The following is a 16,995-nucleotide window of genomic DNA, read 5'->3' on the forward strand; positions in this document are numbered from 1 at the left end:
CTTCCCACCATTTATAATGAGTTTATTGATAGCTGAACGCGGGGTTCAGTGATAAACATCTTTGGAGGCTTCTTACTTTATTTGCAAAGTCGTGGTCGGTACACAGGCTTGTGTGTTTGTGCCCATGGCCCGGGTAGGGCCATGCTCACGAGGGATAGAGGAGTCAGTCTCTTGACTGAGTGACGTGAGCGGCCAGACTGAGGTGAGAGTGGGGCAAGGGTAGGCAGGCTGGCGTGGCCACCGAGAGGCCTGGCCTCTGGTGGAAACTATGGGAAATTAGGTATGTAGGCACACTGGCTATACCTTGAGATTATTACAAGTGCTGTGAGACCCTTGAGATTACTACATGTGTTATGGGATCCCCGAGATTATTACAAGTGTTGTGAGATCCTTGCAATTATTACAAGTACTGTGTGACCCTTGAGATTATTACAAGTGCTGTGAGGCCTTTGAGATTATTACAAGTGCTGTGAGATCCTTGAGATTATTACAAGTGCTATGAGACCCTAGAGATTATTATAAGTGCTCTGAGATCCTTGAGATTATTACAGGTGCTGTGAGATCCTTGAGACTATTACATGTGCTGTGAGATCCTTGAGATTATTGCAAGTGCTATGAGGCCCTTGAGATTATTATAAATGCTGTGAGATCCTTGAGATTATTACAATTGTTGTGAGACTCTTGAGATTATTATCAATTAAGTTTATATTTTAGATCAGTGTATTAATATACACAAGAATGAGGTAGAGGGAGTCATAAATAAATATTCAAGACAGGTGTCCTGACGCTGGTTAAATGATCTTAATAGATAGAAATAAATCTCTCGTCTTGGTATCAAACTTGCTTGCTTCCCATGCCTCAGTCGCTGCCCCTTCAAAATAATTTACTTTAACATTAATGATAAAATATGTATCTTTAAATGCATATCAGAAAATTTTTGAAAGGACTCAATTTTAAATGAGGCCTTGCTGATTGACCATATTTACCTATTCTACAATATATATATATATATATATATATATATATATATATATATATATATATATATATATATATATATATATATATATATATATATATATATATTTATACATACATACATACATATATATATATATATATATATATATATATATATATATATATATATATATATATATATATATATATATATATATATATATATATATATATATATATATATATATATATATATATATATATATATATATATATATATATATATATATATATATATATATATATATATATATATATATATATATATACATGTATATATATATATATATATATATATATATATATATATATATATATATATATATATATATATATATATATATATATATATATATATATGTCGTGCCGAATATGTAAAACTGGTCAATTTGCAAGAACTCATTTAAAATTAAGTCCTTTCTAAAATTTTCTCTTATATGTTTAAAGATATATTTTTTTCATTAATTTTGGTGTAAAAATTTATAATTTTGCACCAAAAGGAACTTAGAAAACTTACCTAACCTTATTATAACAAGAACAATTTATTTTAGCCTAACCCAACTAAACATATTTTAGATTTGTTTACAATAAACACAGTGAAATATATTTTTTTAGTTAGGTTCAGAATGATTTTGGCGAAATTATTGCATACACAAATTTTCACTTGTCCTATATGGCAATATGAGCGTTGCTATTTAAGCCAAGATCGCAAGTTCTGCCTATTCGGCACGACATATATATATATATATATATATATATATATATGTATATATATATGTATATATATATATATATATATATATATATATATATATATATATATATATATATTATATTATATATATATATATATATATATATATATATATATATATATATATATATATATATATATATATATATATATATATATATATATATTTATATATATATATATGCAAAACAACCACCCTGAAAGAATAGAGAAATTCCAAGCGCTTTCGTGACTACTCACATTGTCAAGGAACTATGAAAGTAAAGCATCCAAGGATGGTATATAAGGGATCTGGCCAACACCTCACTAACAGATCCCACAACGGTTAAACACCTGATACGCGCCGGCCCAACTGGACAGGTCCTTTGCACAACCCACCAACAAACTATTCTACCCAAGAAAATTTTTAAAATTATTATTTGTCCAGTGTATTATTAAATTCTTCCCAAATTCTATTAATTATAAATGGATCTAATTTATATAAACCAAAGGAAATATTCATATTATTGTCAAAACTGCTTTTTATGAAACAAGATTCAATTATATTCCTGTCGGCCATGGACTTGCTTGAAACTACTTTCTCAACTTTTTGAAAATCAATTGGATGGTTAAAATCTCTTACATGAATAAATAGAGCATTGGAATCTTGTCCAGTTCTAATGCTATATTTATGTTGTTTTGATCTTAGTTCGAGATTTTTACCAGTTTGACAGTAATAAACTTTATCGCAAATTTTGCAAGGAATCTTATGGACACATCCATCAGCATTTTGGGGGGAATTCTTTATCAAAAATTTTTTTTACTGTATCAAGATTTTTGAATACAACTTTAATATTAAAAGTCTTAAGAAGAGAAGGCATATCAACCAAGTTTTCATGGTAAGGGAGAACCAACATATTTTTAGTTGAATAAGGCAGGTTGTCTCTTTTTGGATTGTAAAAAGTATTTCTAGCAACTTTAAAAGATTTATCAATACATTTCTTGGGTATTTTAAATCATTACCTATTTCATAAATTTTGGATATTTCCTCATCTATGAACTCAGGACTACAAATTCGCAAAGCTCTCAAAACATTGATGAGAAAACAGACAGTTTGACTATATCTTGATGCGAAGAATAATAGTGGACATAGGAACAGTTATTTGTAGGTTTTCTGTAAATTTTAAATTTGAATTCATTATTACCCTTAATAGTTAAAACATCTAGAAAAGGTAATGAGTTATTTTCTTCAAACTCAACAGTAAAGTTTATAGAATGGGCTAAGCTATTTAATTTTCCAAGGAAATGGTGTATATCTACATTTTTGGGCATAAGACACAAAATATCATCAACATATCTGAACCATTTAGCTCTATTTGGGAGGATTGTGTTAAGCAACCTTGTTTCAAAAAATTCCATGTATAGGTTACTAAGAGCAGGTGAAAGAGGATTTCCCATTGCCATACCAAACTTCTGAGTGTAAAACTTATCATTAAATACAAATTTTGCATCAACAATGCAAAGTTTAATAAGCTTAATGATAGTAGGAACTGGCAATGGTAAATCATAGTTAACGAGTTCTTCAGATAAGAAACTTAATAAATCATCAATAGGAACTTTCGTAAATAAGGAAGTAACATCAAAACTAACCATGTTAAAATCATTTAAGTCAGTCAAGGAGCTTAATTTATCAACTAAGTCTATGTTGTTTTTAACATTAAAGTTAGAAATTTTGCCAACAATAGGGCTCAAAATATCAACAAGCCATTTGGATAATTTATATGAAACTGATCCTATGGAGCTAATAATTGGTCTGACTGGATTAGTGGATTAGTGGAAGTAAATTGTTTGACTAATTCATCTTTGCCTTTCAGTAGAAGTTTTATTGTTTGATTGAAATTGCTATTAACGGTTTCTAGGGGATTTTTCCTATGTTTAGAATAGGTTTCAGTATCATCTAAGAGATTATTCATTTTTTCTTGGTAATCATTTTCTTTCATAATTACTATTGCATTTATTTTGTCTGCTTTAGTAAGGCACAAATTTTTATTGTTATTAAGTGTATCATAAGACTTAAAGAATCTTTGAGGGCAATTGGGAATGTTTGGTTTTAACATAGAGCTATATACCATTCCTTTACTAATATTAATTTCATCAGAGGATAAATCAGAAAATTTTTCAAAGTTACAAAATTCTTTTGCAATTTCAACATTATTAGGTTTTTTTGAAGTTGCAAAACTTAGGCCAAAACCTAGAGCAGCAGTTGTATTTTTGTCTAAAATTTCATCTGAAAAATTAATTACAAAATTGTTATTAGCATGCTTTGTCCAATCACTATTTTCAATTAAAATAATTTTTCGCATCGCTCTCGGGCCGTGCAGACAGGCTGCGCAGTAGCTCCCGAATCATCTGGCTTTCTGCGCAGTTTTCATATTCGTCTCTCAACTCTTGAGTAGAGAGGACGTACTTGGAACTGCGCTCTGACCCCTGGTGGCAGGTGACATTTTTTTTCCTCATGGCGGAGAGTGGCTGCAGACACGTGAACACTATCTGTTTGGAATTAGTGAGGGGCGTGCTTACTGCCCAGAATACCAATATGTTGCTGACGGCGATATTGTGGGATACGTACGGCATCGCTAATGAAGATCTTTATGGAGTCTCACTGAATGGTGTGGAACGCATTTTCGTCAAGTTCCGGCTGAGCAGTACATATGACAACATGGTGGCCAAGTATCAGGACGTGGTTAAGACGGTTACCCCTGGCGTTAGTGTCCGTGTTCATGACGTATCAAGATTCTACACCTGGGTCAAGGTGCGTAATGTACCTTTCGAGGCGGATGAAAGTGATTTACGGCAGGTGTTTGGACGATATGGGATGATCCACATGGCGACATTGGGACGTTGGCGGGATGGGCCACTAGTTGGCTTCCCTGAAGGGACGTTTTCCCTGAAAATGTCCCTAAGGCATCCTATTCCATCTTATGTGGGAATGGAGGACTTCCGGACTCAGGTGTATGTAACATACTCAAGTCAGAGGCGTACGTGCCGTGTGTGTGGGGCGTACGACCACATAGCACCGACTTGTCCAACGAGATGTGGGAAACCTGAAGCTGAGGCGGGATCTGATGGTACTACGAACCAACTGACGTATGCAACGGCAACGCAACGTAAGCCTTTGTCACGGGAGGCGTGGAGTGTGGAGGTGGAGAGGGATGAGGCGTCGTCGCCTGAGTGTGTGACACTCACTGGACTTGACGATGACGTAGGCTTGGTGTCGGAGAAGAGTGGTGAGGAGTCTGCAATTGCACACCTTGTTTTGGAAGCTACAATTCAGGAGGCCCTGGATGGCTTACTGGATGTTTTGGTCAATGCTGGCTTGGATGATGTGAGTGTAGAGGCTGAGGTGGGTGGCCTCAATGAGAAGGTTGTGAGTGATGAGGGGTGGGTCCAGAGTGTGGCAGTGGAGGTCCACAGGGAAGATGCCCAGGAGGAGGCGAAGCGTGAGAAGCATGGCTCTCGCAAGAGGACGGCTGTCATTTCTGACAGTGAGGATGTTTTGACGCCTGGGCAAAGGACGGGGAAGAAAACCTGGCATGATCCAACGCCTAGAGAGAAAGGTGGTTTAAAGAACGTAGAGTGTGAGCAAGGTGAAGGTGATGGGAAGTGTGGGGAGCGGGGTGGGGTTTCTCGCCAGGGATCTAAGTGTGTTAGGGTGTCTAAGGGAAAGCCCTCATTACGGCCTTCAGGTGTCTTACTTTAAATGTTAATGGGTTGAAGGCAGTGGGCAAATGTAAAGTTCTGGAGAGTTATTTGAGGAGATATGTGCCAGACCTTGTGTTCTTGCAGGAGCATAATTATAAATATTTAGGTGAATTGTCAATTACCGGATATGACGTGTACATGGGTTGCTCTACACGACTGAAAGGTGGTGTGGTGCTATTAATTAAGGAAGCCAGCCTGTTTCTTTTGCATAGGTGTGAGGTAGGGGAGGAGGGGCGGGTGGTTAGGGTCGAGGGTATGTGGGAAGGGGTCCGGGTGGGTTTCATTGGGGTGTATGGGCCGGCGGAAGGGGATATGGGTGTTAAAAATAGATTCTTTAGGGATGTTTTTGTCTACCATTTCAGATCGCTGCCAGGTATTACAACTATAGGAGGTGATTGGAACTGTGTTGTCCGACGTAAGGATGTAGAGCCTAGGTTTTTTTTTTTGGGGGGGGGGGGGGTTTAGGGGATCTGTTGAGAGGTGTGAATGTAGTGGATGTTGGAGGGGAGGTGAGCGGAGTGACGCATATGTTTATTAAGCGTGATTATGCGGCGAGGCTTGATCGTATTTATGTATCTCGGGGGGTGAGGGTGAGCAGTGTATGTGTGTTGAATGTAAGCTTCTCTGATCATCGTGGGGTTCTGGTGGATTTAAATTGGGAGGGTTTGCCGAAGCGTTTCATAGGTTTCTGGAAGATGAATGTTGGGTTATTGAAAACAGGGGAGGGGAGGGAATCTTTTGCGCATGCTTGGAAAAGGTGGTGGGCTGATGGAGGTGGTGGGACTCGGTCGGTAAGGGAAAGGTGAGGGATTTTTATCAGAAGAGGGGAAAGGAAGAGAGGCAGTTTCAATATGGGATTTTAAATTACCTTGAGGGGGGTCAACTACAAGAATACTATATGGGAGGGGGGGTGCATATCCGATGGGTGAGATTGAGGGTTTGAAACAACGGATTAGGGATATTCAAAATCGCAATTTAGATGCTGCAAGGGTTGCAGGGGGCCTTGATGAGGTCTTATGGGGGGACCGTCCGTCGGCGTATGTCTTGCGGGAGCAGGGGACACGTCGTAGGGCAACAGAGGTGATGAGTTTGTGGGTACAGGAGCACTTGGCGGGATATCATCAGGGGCAGGTGCTTTCGTCTACAGAGGGTATGGGTTGTTATGTGGATGCATGGTACGAGAAGAATGGTAAAAGTGTGGGGGTTAATTGTGAGGCGTTAGGCGCAATGGGCGAATGGGTAAACTGTAATCTAGTGCATAAGGATCGAGTGAGTTTGGGTGGGCCTATAAGTGAGGAGGAGATTAGGGTGGCAGTGGAGGGGATGAGCATGGGTAAATCACCTGGTATTGATGGCATCCCTTGTGATTTTTATAGGGAAAACTGGCAGGGGTTTGGGAGGGAAATCGTCAGTTGGACTAAGGTGTTGTATGAGAAGGCAACGGTTAGGGTACAAGTGAATGGTAAATTAGGTCAACCTGTTAGGATGGAAAGGGGCTTAAGGCAGGGATGCCCTTTGTCGCAGCTTCCGTTTTATAGGGCTGTGCGTTGGGGCATACGGTAAGGGATGGTGTGGATGGATGGTGTCTGTGGAACCGGAGATCGTTGGATATGTTGATGACACCACAGTGCTATTTAGAAGGCCTGAAGATTTACCTAGGGTTAATGAGTTGGTGGAGAGTTTTGGCATGGCAACAGGGATGACGCTTATTAGAGACAAGTCGATGTTATTGAGGGTGGGGGATGGTGTGGGTGGGGTATACGAACAGGGTGAAGGTTGGTCCCTGGTAAGTAGACTTAAGGTATGTGGGGTTGTTCACATGGAAAATGTCCTGGAGGCACGGAAGGTGAATTCGAAAGAAGCTGTAGATAGGGTTTTGGGTAGATTAGCGGCTTTGCGTACAGGAGGTTTGACGCTGCGCCAGTGTGCTATTGTGGTGAATGTAAAACTGTATAGTAAGCTGTGGCATGCAGAGTACGTAACCTTTATTCGGCGCATGTACACACCCTCATTTACAGGCTATCTCCCCCAACCAGCGAACCAGGTTGCTAAGAGTTGATGATGGGGCCCCGTCGTTCAACTAGTGACCAGGTTCTAGCCAATAAGAAGATGGTTTTGGCAATCGCAGAGGTTATGTGGGTACCGCTCTCCTGTCTGCCCTTGTCATTCCCATTCTAGAGCTGGTTGAAGCACGGTCTGCTATCTTGTGGCTTCTATTTCTGCCTTGCTTACCGTGGAGTGCACTATACTTATCACTGTACATAGTGTACATATTGCTGTTCTAAATTGGTGAAGGATAATATAAGTCTAAACTTTTTCTGCTGTGTTTATTTTGCTCCCATTACACCCGGGATAACAGGCCATTTGGAATCCTGGGTTGTAATATGGGTAGCCTGTCTGAGAGCTGGAACTGGACTTAGAGAAACGGTTGAGCTTAGGGTGAAGCTCGTAGCAGGAACATTGTGCAGCTTGCTGTCTGGCATTGCTTTACAAATTTTGCGTGTCAGTTGCTTTATGGTCAGCCTTGCTATTGTGTGATCGTTCAACAGCTCGCTACTAGCTTGTTCGGTGTGCTCGCTTCGCTACGGTCAATCTTCTAGAACAGTGTAGCTGTCTGGCATTGCTTTACAAATTTTGCGTGTCAGTTGTTACTAGCCTGTTCAGTGTGGAGAATTTTGCAGTCAGCTTTGCTTGTATGCGTATTCTGCAAACGTACTGTGCATAGCTAAGTGTGTTCTGCAAATTAACGTGTTACCTGGAGTTTACCTGGAGTTTACCTGGAGAGAGTTCCGGGGGTCAACGCCCCCGCGGCCCGGTCTGTGACCAGGCCTCCTGGTGGATCAGAGCCTGATCAACCAGGCTGTTGCTGCTGGCTGCACGCAAACCAACGTACGAGCCACAGCCCGGCTGATCAGGAACTGACTTTAGGTGCATGTCCAGTGCCAGCTTGAAGACTGCCAGGGGTCTGTTGGTAATCCCCCTTATGTGTGCTGGGAGGCAGTTGAACAGTCTCGGGCCCCTGACACTTATTGTATGGTCTCTTAACGTGCTAGTGACACCCCTGCTTTTCATTGGGGGGATGGTGCATCGTCTGCCAAGTCTTTTGCTTTCGTAGTGAGTGATTTTCGTGTGCAAGTTCGGTACTTGTCCCTCTAGGATTTTCCAGGTGTATATAATCATGTATCTCTCCCTCCTGCGTTCCAGGGAATACAGGTTTAGGAACCTCAAGCGCTCCCAGTAATTGAGGTGTTTTATCTCCGTTATGCGCGCCGTGAAAGTTCTCTGTACATTTTCTAGGTCAGCAATTTCACCTGCCTTGAAAGGTGCTGTTAGTGTGCAGCAATATTCCAGCCTAGATAGAACAAGTGACCTGAAGAGTGTCATCATGGGCTTGGCCTCCCTAGTTTTGAAGGTTCTCATTATCCATCCTGTCATTTTTCTAGCAGATGCGATTGACACAATGTTATGGTCCTTGAAGGTGAGATCCTCCGACATGATCACTCCCAGGTCTTTGACGTTGGTGTTTCGCTCTATTTTGTGGCCAGAATTTGTTTTGTACTCGTACTGTGTATAGAGAAAAACTTATGCCACCTAGACGAGTCAGACGTCTGGTGTCGGCATATACTTTGCATAACCTACCTAAATTGTCCCTACAGCGTTGTTGGCAAGTAAGTAAGTAAATTTATTCAGGTATACACAAATACAGTTACATAGAATTATCATACATAGCAGCATATGTGTAGAGAACCTAGGATAACCCATTAAATACAAACGCACTCTCACAGCTGCGCAACTGCGTTCACTGATTGCTGACAAACTTATAGAAGAAGAGATGGCACATCAGACTCCTTCCTCTACGGGAGCTAGGGCAAAAACTCCTGTTCTCGCACGAGGAAGATGATACACCTACGGAGCAAAATGGTCAGTATAGTGCAGCTGGGTTGTCTCAGGGTGAATCAGCGTCGTTGGCACTTGAGCTGGCAAAAACCAATCTTGAGCAAACTAGGGAACAGAGAGCATTCGCAAGGGAAGAATATGATAGGGAAAGAGAAAGGAGGCAGTTTTCGCATTCTGTAAATGATTTTAGTTTACAAAAAGCAGTACAGCTTGTTACCCGCTTCAATGAGGCCGAACCAGAGCAATTTTTCGAAAGCTTCGAAAATCAGGCTCGAGCCTTGAGGTGGCCGGAACAGCATTGGGCATCGTTGGTTCATACAGCATTATTGGGTAAGGCACAGGAATTTATGTCAGCATTAAATGACGCTGAATTTTCTGATTATCAAGTAGTGAAGACCACAGTGTTGAGAGCATATACATGTATCCCAGCCAAATATAGAAAGATTTTTAAATTAAGCAGGCGGCAGCTTGGTCAATCCCTAGTGGACTTTATGAGACAGCAAACCAAAGCTTTTACCAGCTGGTATAAAGCAAGTGGTGTCTCTACCTTTGAGGAGCTGGTACAGCTTATTCTGATTGATAACCTGCTGGAGTCTGTGGGACCAGAGGTTCGAGTCTTTCTGCAGGATCGTGACTTAACCACTGCATTGGAGGCAGCCAGGTTGGCTGATACCTTCGAAACTAACCGCTCCTTGTCCGAGCGGTCCCGTCTCTCTTTTCAACAGCCTGGCATGAGCAGAGATCGTCAACCTTGGAGAATGAAGCGCCAGCCGGAGGGAGAACGTCTACGTCAGCCAACTAAGTCACCTGGTGAGCCACGCTTCTCAACACATGGTCCACCTGCGGAGAGGCAAACTACTCATGGTGCATCTCGACAACAGTATCCAGAGAGACACCAGCCAGAACGACACCATTTGCAAGGTCAGCAGGGAGTAAAGGGCAAGCCTGTCGTCTGCTTCCTCTGCAACAAAGTAGGTCACATCCGTCCCAACTGCCCCCATAAACCCCAACCCATTGGGAAAATCTCTAATATCCCTAGTAACATGTCCCCTAGAGAAGTAGAAAAAGGTATGGCCCCTTATTATTGAAAGAGTCTTATTTCCCTTCAGGAAAACTCAGAAACAATTGAAGTAAAGACCTTTAGAGATACTGGAGCATATTGCTCACTTGTAAGAGAAGGAATATTACCCCTTTCAGAGAACACTTCCTTGAATTCCTCTGTTTCATTAGAAGCATTTGGAGGAGCTATATATTCTGTTCCTTTGCATAAAATTTATGTACAGTGCAAATATTACACTGGGTACTTGACTGTAGGTGTCTCAAAAGGATTTCCCATGAAAGATGCCATGGTATTACTGGGTAATAACATTACTACTGTTAGTTCGTGTCCTGAACCTATAATGATTAATTCTTCTCCGGTGTTGGCCATAACTCGGGCAACATCCCAAGGGTTGTCTGGAGGGAATGTTGATCTATCCTTGGACGACTCCTATCTCGGAATAGCCACGTTGTTTTATGAGGCACACCGGCCGGAGCCTCGCAAATCAAGTGAACAGAGCCCGATCAAGCCTTCCTATTCCCAGGTTGCAGGATTGCCAGATGTCTCTGTTTCCATGCCCGAGGGACTGTCCTTCCGGGAGGAACAACGAAAGGACCCTTCTTTAAAATTCGCTTTTCAGGCAGCCATGGGTAAATCCTCTTTGGGTCATCCGGTCAAGTATGAAGTTAAAAACAATTATTTGATCTGCACTGAGACTGGTAAGGAGATAGAGGACCGGCAATTGTTTAACAGGTTAGTAGTTCCAACAAAGTATAGACCTCAAATATTAAATATAGCTCATAATACGTCATTAGGAGGTCACTTAGGAATTACAAAAACCTTGTATAGAATCACAAAAGAATTTTATTGGCCAAAATTAAAGAAAGATGTGAAGAATCATATTAGGTGTTGCCGAGAATGTCAGCAAGTAGGGAAACCTGGACATTCCATTAAACCTGCACCTCTCCTACCTATTCCTGCTGATGGAGAACCTTTTGCAGATTTAATTATAGATTGTGTAGGTCCACTACCTAGGTCAGTCTGGAAATCAATATTTATGTACGATTATGGATAAAGTAACCAGATACCCTGAAGCAATTCTCATGCGTAGTATTAATACTAAAGCTATTCTCAAAGCTTTAACCAAATTCATTTCTTGTTTTGGCATTCCTAAAACTATTCAAAGTGATCAAGGTACTAACTTCACTGCCAAAGCATTTAGGGAAGTATTAACTAGGTTAGGGATAATCCACAACTTATCCACTGCCTATCATCCTCAGTCCCAAGGCGCCTTGGAAAGATTCCATCAGACATTAAAAACAATGATGAGAACTTTTTGCATGCACTTTCCTACAGACTGGGATGAATCACTACCTTTGTTGCTGTTCTCAGTACGAGAGACGGTGCAAGAGTCTGATCTTTGGGCACAATGTATGAGGCCCTCTTCGAGTGCTCAAAGAAGGATGGATGGGAGAAGACGTTAGCTCAACACTGTACAACCTGTCTTCAAGGTTGCAGGTGGCACGCCAGTTAGCCAAGGCTAACCTAAAGACAGCTCAAAGTAAGATGAAAAAGAGGTATGACAGAAGTGCACAATTCCGCTCCTTCCATCCAGGAGACAAGGTGTTGGTGCAGGAACCAATACCTGGCCACACCTTGAAAGCTAGATTTACGGGACCTATGCAGATTATAAGTAGATTATCTGATGTAAATTATGTGGTAGCTCCCATTAATAAGACCTCAAAAACTAAAACTTACCACATTAATCAATTAAAGTCTTTTCATACACCAGATAAAGTCCCAGTAATGACTCTGTCCTCTACCTCTGAGGACGACTCTGATTCTTTGCACACTATCTCTGAAATTAATATTAAACTTTCAAATTCTGTCCTCCTCGAGGATCCTAGCCCTTTAATGGAGGGATTATCTGAAACGCAAGCAACAAATTTAACGGAGCTTCTACAGTCATATCCTAATATTTTTTCGGATGTGCCGAAAAAATGTACGTTAGGTTATCATGATGAAGATGTGGGAAACTCTAAACTAATTAAACTCTCCCCCTACAGAGCTAATCCTGAAAAGCAAAGGCTGCTTCAGCAGGAAGTAGAATTTTTGTTAAAGCATGGTTTAGTGGAGGAGTCATCTAGTCCATGGGCTTCACCGTGCATCCTTGTGAAGAAGGCTGATGGAGGGTTTCGTATGTGTACAGACTACCGTAAGGTGAACGAGGTCACAATTACAGATGCTTACCCTCTTCCTCGTCTGGATGACGTAATTGACTTAGTGGGTAAGGCTACTTTTGTGTCCAAGTTAGATCTCCTTAAAGGCTACTATCAGGTACCTTTGACGGATAAGGCGAAGGAAATCTCTGCCTTCGTAATTCCAGGAGGTCATTATCAATACAGTTACCCCCTTCGGAATGAAAAATTCCCCCTCTTCATTCCAGAAACTTATCCATCAGGCTATTAAAGGACTTGAAGGCACGGCAGCGTACCTAGATGATATTGTTGTGGTGTCTGATACTTGGGATCAACACCTACTTAGACTTAAGGCTCTTTTTGAGACCTTTAAGAGTTCCCATTTAACAGTTAATTTATCTAAATCTTCCTTTGGCCAGGCCACTATCACTTTTCTAGGCCATGAAGTAGGTAGTGGTAAAGTTGCACTTAAACTTGCTAAAGTTTTTGCTATTAAAGATTATCCAGTTCCTCATGATGGGAAATCTCTTCAACGTTTCCTAGGCATGATAGGATTGTACAGAAGATTCTGTAAGAATTTCTCAGATATAATAGCCCCTCTTACCTCTCTTACCAGTCACAAAGTTCCCTTTAATTGGACCTCAGACTGTAACACTGCTTTTAATAAAGCAAAAAGATTATTGTGTACTGCACCCATTCTTTTGTCTCCAGACTTCTCCAAACCTTTTTCATTACAGGTTGATGCTTGTGAGTCTGGGGTTGGGGCAGTACTATTACAAATCGGGAACAAGGAGTTGCAGCCTGTAGCATACTTTTCAGCCAAGTTCCAGCCACATCAGAGGGCTTACTCTACCATTGAAAAAGAAGCCCTCGCGCTGGTACTGGCTTTGGAGCATTTCGATGTTTATGTGGGCCAGACATCGCAGGTGGTCACAGTCTACAGTGATCACAATCCTCTAGTATATCTCCAAGCCATGAAGAACCACAACACAAGGCTCATGCGCTGGACGCAAAGGCTGCAGCCCTATAATATTTCCATTAAATATATTGCCGGCAAAGAAAATATGTTGGCAGACTCTTTATCTAGAGTCTAATATTTTTATTTATTTAGGTTAGGATGTTATTTGTGGTAACCCCTTCACGCTCTTTTTTTTTTATCCCCTGGTGTGGGGTTTTTTTTTTTTTAGTGAGGGGATGCGGGCTACCGTCCGCCTGTATCTTGGACCTATGCTAGCCTGTCTGACTGCTGTCTCACTCTAAGTTTAGGGTTTGGCTTTTGGTCACGAGAAAAGCTGAGCTCTATCTAAGAGTTGGATGGTGGAGAGGAAAGGTGGTCCCATTATTTTGTGCCATGGCGGCACGGTTACCACTGGGAGGTGGCAGCCTAATCCTGAGCCTTCTCGGGGTGGGGGTGTGGCATGCAAAGAGTACGTAACCTTTATTCGGCGCATGTACACACCCTCATTTACAGGCTATCTCCCCCAACCAGCGAACCAGGTTGCTAAGAGTTGATGATGGGGCCCCGTCGTTCAACTAGTGACCAGGTTCTAGCCAATAAGAAGATGGTTTTGGCAATCGCAGAGGTTATGTGGGTACCGCTCTCCTGTCTGCCCTTGTCATTCCCATTCTAGAGCTGGTTGAAGCACGGTCTGCTATCTTGTGGCTTCTATTTCTGCCTTGCTTACCGTGGAGTGCACTATACTTATCACTGTACATAGTGTGCATATTGCTGTTCTAAATTGGTGAAGGATAATATAAGTCTAAACTTTTTCTGCTGTGTTTATTTTGCTCCCATTACACCCGGGATAACAGGCCATTTGGAATCCTGGGTTGTAATATAAGCTATGGCATGTGGCATGTATATATCCCTTGGAAACATGTGATGAGAAGCGTCTGTTGAAGCGTGTGTATCACTATATTTGGGGTTCGGGTTGTGATTGGTTGTCGAGAGATGTTGTGTGTTTACCGGTACGCCAGGGAGGGCTGGGGTTAATGGCGCTGCATCTAAGGTTGTTGGGTATGTACGTTAAACATAGTTATTTGAGGGAGGGCAGAATCACAGGTACAGGTTTGGCATGGGTGAGAAGGGACTTGGTACGTTGGGCGAGGGGTAGGGATGTTCAGGTGTGTGAGGGAATGTTTAGGTTGTTGTGTTATGCAAGGGAATCCTGCGGGGTTAAGATAGGAACACTGGCTTGGGTGGGTGGCGCGGAGGTAGTTGCTAGGGTTGTGGGTTTGTATCCGATGTATGCATGGAGTGATATATGGGGGCGCCTGCAAGGGTTGCGATTGAAGGCTGTGGTGCGGGAGGTAATGTTTAAATTTCTCCATAACATATTGCCGTTGGGGGAGGCATTAGGTAATAGGCGTGTGCAGGAGGGACGGGAATGTTGTGAGTGTGGGGGTATTGACACTGTTTTCCATGCAGTATATTTTTGTGAAAGGTTGGAACCAGTGAGAGAGTGGTTTAGCAGGGTTTTAAGTATGGTGGGTGGGGGTGGTATTTCTGTTCTACGGGCATTAAGCTTGGATGTGGGGGGGGGGTGCCAGTACAAAATGCGATGGGTTATCTGGTAGCCGACTTCGTGTATACTTCGTGGGTTTTACGGAGAGCGCCGGTGGGGGAGCAAATTAGGGCCCTGGCAGCGATATTTTATGGGACACAAAGGAGGAATAAGGATATAACTGGGAATAGATGGTATTTCAAATTTTCAGATGGGTATCGTAGCTTTAGAGTGGAGGACTTACGGGCATTACAAATTCAGGGGACGTGACGAGGCTGGCTTCTTGAGGAAAGCGCGGGCGTGATTGGTGCATTTGGAGGACAAGAGGTGTAATGCGAGTTGTGTGGGTCAAGTGAGTGGCTTGTTGTCAGGGAATTTTTAATGACATGTGTTATGCGAAGTGAGGGGTTGAGAAACTGGTATGAGTAAGATGGAGCTTTAATTTAGCAAGGTATGAAGTCTGGTACTTTATGTGACTGTGAGCCTCTTGTGTGCAAGATGACTGTGAAGGCTCGTATTATGCTAATGTATCATTTTTAACAAATGTGCTTCCTGTGTCTTGCAGGGGTGTGGCTATGTGTCTTGCAGGGTGTGGCTATGTGTCTTGCAGGGTGTGGCTATGTGTCTTGCAGGGGTGTGGCTATGTCTTGCAGGGGTGTGGCTATGTGTCTTGCAGGGTGTGGCTATGTGTCTTGCAGGGGTGTGGCTATGTCTTGCAGGGGTGTGGCTATGTGTCTTGCAGGGGTGTGGCTATGTGTCTTGCAGGGTGTGGCTATGTGTCTTGAAGGGGTGTGGCTATGTGTCTTGCAGGGTGTGGCTATGTGTCTTGCAGGGTGTGGCTATGTGTCTTGCAGGGGTGTGGCTATGTGTCTTGCAGGGGTGTGGCTATGTGTCTTGCAGGGTGTGGCTATGTGTCTTGCAGGGGTGTGGCTATGTGTCTTGCAGGGGTGTGGCTGTGTGTCTTGCAGGGGTGTGGCTATGTGTCTTGCAGGGTGTGGCTATGTGTCTTGCATGTGTCTTGCAGGGGTGTGGCTATGTGTCTTGCAGGGTGTGGCTATGTGTCTTGCAGGGGTGTGGCTATGTGTCTTGCAGGGGTGTGGCTGTGTGTCTTGCAGGGGTGTGGCTATGTGTCTTGCAGGGTGTGGCTATGTGTCTTGCAGGGTGTGGCTATGTGTCTTGCAGGGGTGTGGCTATGTGTCTTGCAGGGTGTGGCTATGTGTCTTGCAGGGTGTGGCTATGTGTCTTGCAGGGGTGTGGCTATGTGTCTTGCAGGGGTGTGGCTATGTGTCTTGCAGGGTGTGGCTATGTGTCTTGCAGGGGTGTGGCTATGTGTCTTGCAGGGGTGTGGCTATGTGTCTTGCAGGGGTGTGGCTATGTGTCTTGCAGGGGTGTGGCTATGTGTCTTGCAGGGGTGTGGCTGTGTGTCTTGCAGGGGTGTGGCTATGTGTTTTGCAGGGTGTGGCTATGTGTCTTGCAGGGTGTGGCTATGTGTCTTGCAGGGGTGTGGCTATGTGTCTTGCAGGGGTGTGGCTATGTGTCTTGCAGGGTGTGGCTATGTGTCTTGCAGGGGTGTGGCTATGTGTCTTGCAGGGGTGTGGCTATGTGTCTTGCAGGGTGTGGCTATGTGTCTTGCAGGGTGTGGCTATGTGTATTGCAGGGTGTGGCTATGTGTCTTGCAGGGTGTGGCTATGTGTCTTGCAGGGTGTGGCTATGTGTCTTGCAGGGTGTGGCTATGTGTATTGCAGGGTGTGGCTGTGTCTTGCAGGGTGTGGCTATGTGTCTTGCAGGGGTAGGCTATGTGTGGCTATGTGTCTTGTGTCTTGCAGGGGTGTGGCTATGTGT

This window comes from Cherax quadricarinatus, unplaced genomic scaffold, assembly GCF_038502225.1.
Source record: "Cherax quadricarinatus isolate ZL_2023a unplaced genomic scaffold, ASM3850222v1 Contig741, whole genome shotgun sequence".
Lineage (NCBI taxonomy): Eukaryota > Metazoa > Arthropoda > Malacostraca > Decapoda > Parastacidae > Cherax > Cherax quadricarinatus.